Source organism: Suricata suricatta, chromosome 3 (assembly GCF_006229205.1).
Source record: "Suricata suricatta isolate VVHF042 chromosome 3, meerkat_22Aug2017_6uvM2_HiC, whole genome shotgun sequence".
Taxonomy (NCBI): Eukaryota; Metazoa; Chordata; class Mammalia; order Carnivora; family Herpestidae; genus Suricata; species Suricata suricatta.
In genome coordinates, this window is record NC_043702.1 from 149,203,375 (window position 1) to 149,210,832 (window position 7,458).

At 51.2% G+C, this 7,458-nt stretch overlaps 1 long non-coding RNA gene across 5 annotated transcripts; it reads right to left on the reverse strand.

The window, feature by feature from the left end:
- Positions 1 to 206: 206 nt before the first annotated feature.
- LOC115286771 lies at positions 207 to 4,566 on the reverse strand. Of its 5 annotated transcripts, XR_003906256.1 has the most exons (4): positions 4,495 to 4,518; positions 2,650 to 2,746; positions 1,384 to 1,698; positions 207 to 1,039 (listed from the first exon to the last, which is right to left on the reverse strand). It is a non-coding gene; the product is annotated as an uncharacterized LOC115286771 (long non-coding RNA). The 5 variants fall into 5 exon arrangements; XR_003906255.1 differs by lacking the exon at positions 2,650 to 2,746 and having other exon boundaries at positions 4,495 to 4,540; XR_003906259.1 differs by lacking the exon at positions 1,384 to 1,698.
- Between the last annotated feature and the right edge of the window lie 2,892 nt (positions 4,567 to 7,458).

The window sequence follows — 7,458 nt, forward strand, 5'->3', positions numbered from 1 at the left end:
CCGAGAGTGGCCAAGACGCTTGGGTCCCAGTGGGACGCTGCGGAGGGGGTCGTGTATGGAACTCATGGTGTGGGGCTAGCTAAAAACGAAGGACAGAGGTAGGGAGGCCAGAGAGGGCGATGGAGGCAGCTCCAGGGCCCTGGCGAAGGGGGAAGGGAAGGGAAATTTGGACACTGAAGAAAGAATAAACACACAGAATACAAAAATGATGGAGGACAGAAAATGGAGTTTTTTTCATCCTTCTGGAGGGCAAAATAAGGAAGGCGGCTTCATCCCTAAATTGTAGCAAGAAGTGTCGGGTTAGATCCCAGGCACAGTGGGGAGGTTCCCACCTGCCTTTACCTGCTGGTGTGAGTTAGAGGCAGGATGCCTTCCTCAGGAGCTCGGATGGAGGGCATGTTTGGGAGAGTGGGCCAAAAAGGCCCCCGGAGGCCCTTCTAAGTAGTCTTTACGAGTTTCTAGGAGCCAAGGAAAGGACAGAGGCGCAAGAACATTTCCCAAGAACCGGGAGGAAGAAGACAGAATTGGCATTCACTGAGTCGTCCCTGGGGTCTGCCATTTTCTTACCCAGAAATCGCTCCGGCCTCTGTGCAGGCACCAGATCTCGCTCTCAGAGAAGGAGAATTAGAGAGATGAACAAGACTGCCCAGCAAGTTAGTAGCAAAATCACACTAATGTCCACGATCATGACACAAGGCTACTCCTTGGGAAAGGCAGCAGGAGGAGCCTGAGTGGCAGTCAAGGGAGTGAGCCTGCGGTAGTGGCGTGACCACTGGGTCCTCAAGGACCAAGGTCAAACACGTGGAGCTGACGTGCAAAAGGTGCGAGATGTCTTGTGACCTTGGAAAAATAATTTCCATATGCTAGTCTCAGTTTCCAATCTTACAAAGTGAGGGCGTGAGCTAGGTGCTCTCTAAAGGCTTTTCCGACTCTTATTCCATTGGGCATCTGCTTCTCATCGACTGCCATAGCCTTCTCATTCCTGCTTCCGGTAGTATGTTCTATTCGGCGAATGCACTCTGGGTGTGGGTGCCCTTGTCTGCAAGCACATTCAAGATTGAGGGCCAAGACGGGAAATTATGAGGGTGTGATCAGTTAATTAACCAAATAAATACCCAGTTATTTCTTAAGTCTACGGTGTGACTGGCGTGGCACTTAAAGAACCACACACAGGAGAGTGAGCCCTGACCTCCAGCACCAGGGAACTTACAGGCTAATGGGAAATCCACGTTCACAAAGGCAGTGTTTGCCAAGTGTGATCAGAAATCATTACTGCTTTATGGAAACACTTTGTAAGCCAAGGCCACTTCAGCTCAGCCTCTGCCACTTAGAGATGAGAAGGAAAGATCCACATGAGCCAGACCAAGGACGTTTGGGACTCACAGTTTCTGTTAGCGGGGCTGCACTTTGGGCTCCTGGATACCACCGGCCTCGGGCATTGGAGTCTGTGTTGCTGGAGTCCTAATCACTTGTCTCTGACCTTGGAAGGTGGTCGCTGGGGACTATGGCAACTCGATCGTGACTAGGGGACTGTGCTAAGTGTGAGCATGGGGCAAGCTTGGGGCCGCGTGGCCACACTAGGAGGTCTGACTGGTGAGGGAGGACCCTGTGAGGGAGGGACCACCGACGTGGAGGTGGAGGGAGAGTGCCTTCCTGCCAGGGGGCTTGAGAATGATTATAGGTAGATACTTGAGTTGGCTGGAAGGGAGAGACAGAGACAACAGTCAGAGACAGAGATCAGAGACAGCACTGAAGTAGCTCAACAAAGGGGGTTGGGAGGGATGCTGAGCTTTATCCTGAGAGTAACAGAGGAGATGTTCCTCCTGTTTTTTTCCAGAACCTTCCTTCTGTGGACAGTCCCCTTTTCTGCCTTTCTTTACAAGGCTGCCTGTGATAGATGCCCTTCTGCTTGGCCTGGTCCAATCCTGTCCACCCTCACAGGCACTATTTAGATTCTCTTCCTCCAGGAAGCCTTCTTGGACCACCTCATTTCACTCATTCATTCATTCATTCATTCAACCTTGAAATATGTGTGAATCTCCCCCAGCAGGCCCAGCATGAGGCTAGGCACTGGCCAAGGGCAAGCAGCTATGGTTCCCACCTGTCAGAATGTGGCTTACAGAGGTTCAGAGGCCTCTGTAACAGCTCCTGTTTTGATCTCCTTGACATGGCCGGCCAGTGAGGCTTTCAAGGACTTTCCCCCCCATAAGCACCGTGTCCTCCCTCTAGACAGACAGCCCCTCGGGGCAGAGGCCAGACCTCTTCACGACTTTATTCTGGGGCTGGTCGGCACAGGGCTGGACCCTCGGAGGTGCTCAGCCCACGTTTTAGAGATATGTCTGGCTTTCCAGCTGCGGTCAACAGAGTGCCCAGTCTTAGCGGACACCATCCCTTTCCCTCCTCTCCCCAGTTCCAGCACAGATTCTCTGTAAGGAGGAGAGATGGAAATTCCATCTGAACCTCGGGCCCCAGGATGCAGAGGGAAAGCAGAGGAAGGAGGGGCTGGGAGGGAGGAGGTGCCTGGGCAGGATGCCAGCCCTCGGCTGTCTCAGGCCGAGCGGGGGTTCTTGGTCCTCTGCATTCTGGAATGTGACAAGGGCTTGCCAGGCCGCCTTGGAGCTGCTCCTTCCCAAGCCACTCACTCCTCACCCTGGACAGAGCCACGCTGGCGCCTCATCCTGGGCCCTCCTGGCGGTACACTGGTGCCCCTCGGTGGACAGAAAGCAGGCCCTGATCTCACTCCTTCCTGAGGGTTTGGGTCCTGCAGTTAGAGAAGGCTCCAGAAGCCCATGTGCTGCTGCTGCTCACGCTGTTGCTGCCTTTGCAAGATGTCGACCTAGGGCACGGCCCCTGCGCTCTCTCCAACATGACCACCAACCCCTGGCCTGGATTCTGGGGGCTTTGCCCGGCTCACCCCAGCCCTGGGGTCGTCCTTCAAATCAGACAGAGACCCCCTCCCCGCCGGTGGGCGCATCCCAGTGCAACCTTTGCACAGAAGTGGGCTGGCAGTCTAAATGCCTACATGGGGATCGGGGTACCCTGCGTAATTCTCCTGCCTTTGGGGGTCAGAGGACATGGCAGTGAAACCAAGGCTTCCACCAGCCTTCGGCTCACTGACTGCCTAGGCAGAAGGAGGAGGGGGTGATGACTGAGAAGCCACTGGGGCCGGGGGTGGAGGGGTGCAGTGGAAAACTGGAGGAGGATAGAATTGACCCGGGCTGGGATAGAGCCTTGGAATGCTCTGGAATGTGGGAACATCCGGGTTTTTACTATTTGATTTTTATTTTATTCCCTGCACGGCCACCCCCCGCCGCCCCCCAGCTGCTAGAAGATGGGTGTTAACTCTCTAGAAGCCACCAAGTGAACAGCACTATCTTTAGAGCTCATCTCTGAGTGCAGTGCTGACCTCTTGTATCCCAGGGTCATTGCCATAGGTCTACCAAGGGGGGCTAAGCAGAGCTAGTGAGAAAAACGCTACAGGAAGAGAGGCCAGGGAGCAGTAACTGAGCCTGGAAGATGTCAGGAAGAAACAAGGCCAGAGATAAGGAAGAAGGAGCCAGAGGGCAGTTTGGAGAAGTCAGAGTGTAAGGAATGGTCAGATCAGCTGCCAGAGGGTACAGGGACTGAGCTTATCCACCAAAGGGAAGGGAGATTAGCACCCCTGACACCCATGTGCTGGGGGCTGTGTCGGGGGCTTGCAGACCCTTATTTCATGTGCCCCTCATTGCTGCCAAGCCCTGACTTCTTTTACAGGAGCCTGAAATGTATATGACTCTTCAAAGGAACTCGCTTGTGCACCCGCGGCTAAAGTGGTGGAAGGTGGATTTGAGTCCGAGTCTATCAGATCCCAAAGTGTTCCTAACATCTGAGTGCTCACCTGAGAGAAAGAGGCACAGTTGGATCAGAGAGAACAAGAGGACTTAAACCTCTCTTAACCCTAGGGGCCCCCCAGGTGGCTCAGTTAGTTGGGCGTTCAACTTCAACTCAGGTCATGATCTCACAGGTCCTGAGTTTGAGCCCATGTCAGACTCTGCTGACAACTCAGAGCCTGGAGCCTGCTTTGGATTCTGTGTCTCCCTCTCTCTCTCTCTCTGCCCCTCTTATGCTCAAGCTCTGTCTCCCTCTCTCAAAAATAAATAAACATTAAACTTTTTTTTTAAAAAAAGAGAGACTTAACACTAAAATCAGGCAATCAGACAAGCACAGAACCAACCAACCTCCAAGCTTCTCTCCTTCCCGTCCACCTCCCTGTCTGTTCCCCTTCCCCCTTCCTCTACCCTCTCTATGATTGTTTACTGAGCAATCTGACAGTCCTGGTGTTAGGTCTGAGGAGTAAACCCTTGCCCTGGGGAAACTCACAATCTCTTGGGAAATTCCAGAAAACTGAGGAGGCTCTTTACACACACACACACACACACACACACACCCTTCACTCTCAAGACAGTCTTTCCTCCCTGTCTTTACTTCTGAGTTCCTCACGGGGGCCCAGCAAACCTCGCGCTGCTCCCTCCAGCCCTGTCTCCCTCAGCTCTGGCCAGGCCCCTCCCTCCCAGATCCGCTCCAAGGGCAACGCCAGAGTGGTCAGTGACGTCACAAACAGGCCTCTAACAGCCCTGAGCCTTTGAGCTGCGCTCACACAGCTGGGCCTGGGGCAGCCCAGATTCTCCAGGTCATAAGTCACACTGGAACAAATGAACATTTCCTTGGCTTCCAGACTCTTCCCCTCATAGCCACTGACCCAACCGTCTCCTCCGCGAAAAACCGCTCACCACACCCCATTCCTCTCCTCTCCACTCTGGGGAATTACAGCGCATCACTTAAACCATCACCCTCGTGGCGGATGCCATCAAATAAACTCAGTTTGGCAACCAGTCAATGTTTCAAAGTAACTCAAGCTGTTTGTGCAAATTCTCAAATACTACAAAGAGGATGCAGTAGGTCAGGACAATCTTCTCAAAATCCTGTTTTTCCTCTCCCATTTATTTCTCTACATTCCAGATCAGATCCTGTACCTCTTCTCTTCCAAAGTCGTCCTCTCCAAACTCTTCTTCCAGCTGAAACCACACACCCCTTCTCCTCCTGGTCTCCCCTCTCCTGATTCCACAACACAAATGGCTACAGTCTGTCTACACAGACACAGACTATATACAGACTGTCTACACAGTCTGGCAAAGCCAGGAGGTAAAACAGATGACTAGGTAAAGCCTCTCTCCTCCAGGCCTAGGATTAGGTCAAGGCTGGAAATATTCATGTGGTGATCATTTTCTCCCCCCTCGGAGCTGTCCCCACAGATAGTCCTTCTAGACCATGCCAAGTTCCAGCAGGGCAGAGCCATTTCCGGACAAAGTGACCATACCGACTTGACTATTCTGGTCAGCCCTGATCTAAATATTTTGTTCCCATCCTGAGCTACAATGAGCTACCATTAGTCAGTTGTCCCAATATTGAGCTGGGACAATATGGTCACCCTTCCTCTTAGCAACCCTAAAAAACCCTGATGATATGAACTACTTTTGATATTGCTTTAGACTGAGTTTGTGTCCCCTTAAAAGTCATGTTGAAATCCTCACTCCTCAGTGTGATGGTATTTGGATGTGGGTCCTCTGGCAGGTGAACACCCCATTCTGTCCTCCTGAATGGATCAGGGCCTTTATAAGAGACCCCAGGGAGCTCTCTTGTCCCTTCTGCCATGTGAGGACACAGCTGAGAAGAGGGTGGGGTCTTTCCTAACACCAAAACTGCTGGTAACTTGACATTGGACTTCCCAGCCTCCGGAACCATGAGAAGTAAATCTGTTTTGTTTGTAAGTCACCTAGTCTGTGGAAGTTTGTTATAACAAACCAAACAGACTAAGACATATCCTGCTGTTGATTCCATTAATGTCTGCTTGGTCACCTAGGGACTATAGGTTCCTTAAGGTCCTAGACTATATGTATGCTTACTCTGCATTAAGCCTCACAAATAGGTCTGTACTCGTTAGCTAATGCTGCATAACAAATCATCTTAAATGACTTAAATGACTTAAAACAATCATTTATTATCTCTCAGTGTTTCCGTGGATCAGGAATCTGAGAGTAACTTGGCTGGATAGTTCTGGTTCATCTCTCATGCAGTTGTGGTCAAAAGGCCAGTCAAGGCTACAGTAGCTGAAGTTCTGATTGAGACTAAAGGATTCACTTCCAAAGATGACCTATTCACATGGCTGGTAATTAAGTGCTGACTTTAGGTGGAAGGCCTTGATTCCTCTTCTACTGAACCTGTCCATGTGGCCTGGGCTTCCTCAAAACATGGCTGCTGGACTCCAAAGGCAAACCGCCTTGACACAGAAGGAGGTAGGCAGAAGCTAAATCTTATTTTATAACCTAGCTTTAGAAGTCACATAGTATCATGTTGCTGTGCGCTATTGGTCAGGGCAATCCCAGGCTCCTACTGATGCAAGGGGACCATTAAATCTCACCTCTCAGTGGGAGGAGTTCCAGCCACATCGTAAGAAGAGTTCAGGGAAGCGTGCCTGGGTGGCTCAGTCATTAAGCATCGACTTCAGCTCAGGCATGATCTCATGGTCTGTGAGTTTGAGCCCTGTGTTGGGCTCCATGCTGACAGCTCGAAACCTGGAGCCTGCTTCAATTCTATGCCTCCCTCTCTCTGCCCTTCCTCTGCCTGTATGCTCTCTCTCTCGATCTCAAAAATAAATAAATAAACAAACAAAAAACAAGAAGAGCTCAGGGAATGGGATAAATACGCAGGCATGGCCACATTTGGAGAAGACAGAGGGCCACAGCTCCTTGTGTGCCCCAAACAAACGCTTGCTGGTGAACTTAGCATTTACTGGCACCTGGAACTGCAACAGCTCTATCACAGGGAGCCTGAGATACAGAGGAAAATCTAGTTCGTAGTCCTAATTCTTCACCCCTCCTGGTATCCATACTCTTGCCGTGAAACTGTAGCATGTCTTCCCTACCCTGACCCAGGCCCCAGCCTCATGACTTCCCTTGGCTGATACCTTGTTAGCAGGTGTGCGTCAGGCAGGGGCTTTAAATACATTTGCATGTTTCTCCTGGGGTTCCTGCACTTTTGCCTTTGACAGCAAAATAAGGTGGGCTGGCCTGTTGGAGAATATGAGGCTGGCAGAAAGGAGTCGATGTGCCTCAGTTGGACCAGCTGAAGAAAGCCGACCCACAGCTATGTGAACAGGACCAGGGAAGATGACAAGAGCCACCCATCCCCCAGCAGGCTTGTGAGCTAAATGAACAAGTATAGCTTTAAGGCCTCCAGTTTGGGGGTTGGTCAGTTATACCACTTTTTTGAAGCAATCTGTAACTTATAGATTCCCTCTCCTCATACTGTTGTGGAAAGCATCTTGTGAGCTGGGAGCATCTGTTCTAGGTCAGACTTGGTATCTATAGTAGATGGACTGACAGCCCATCAATGTCCACATCCTAATTCCCAGAACCTGGG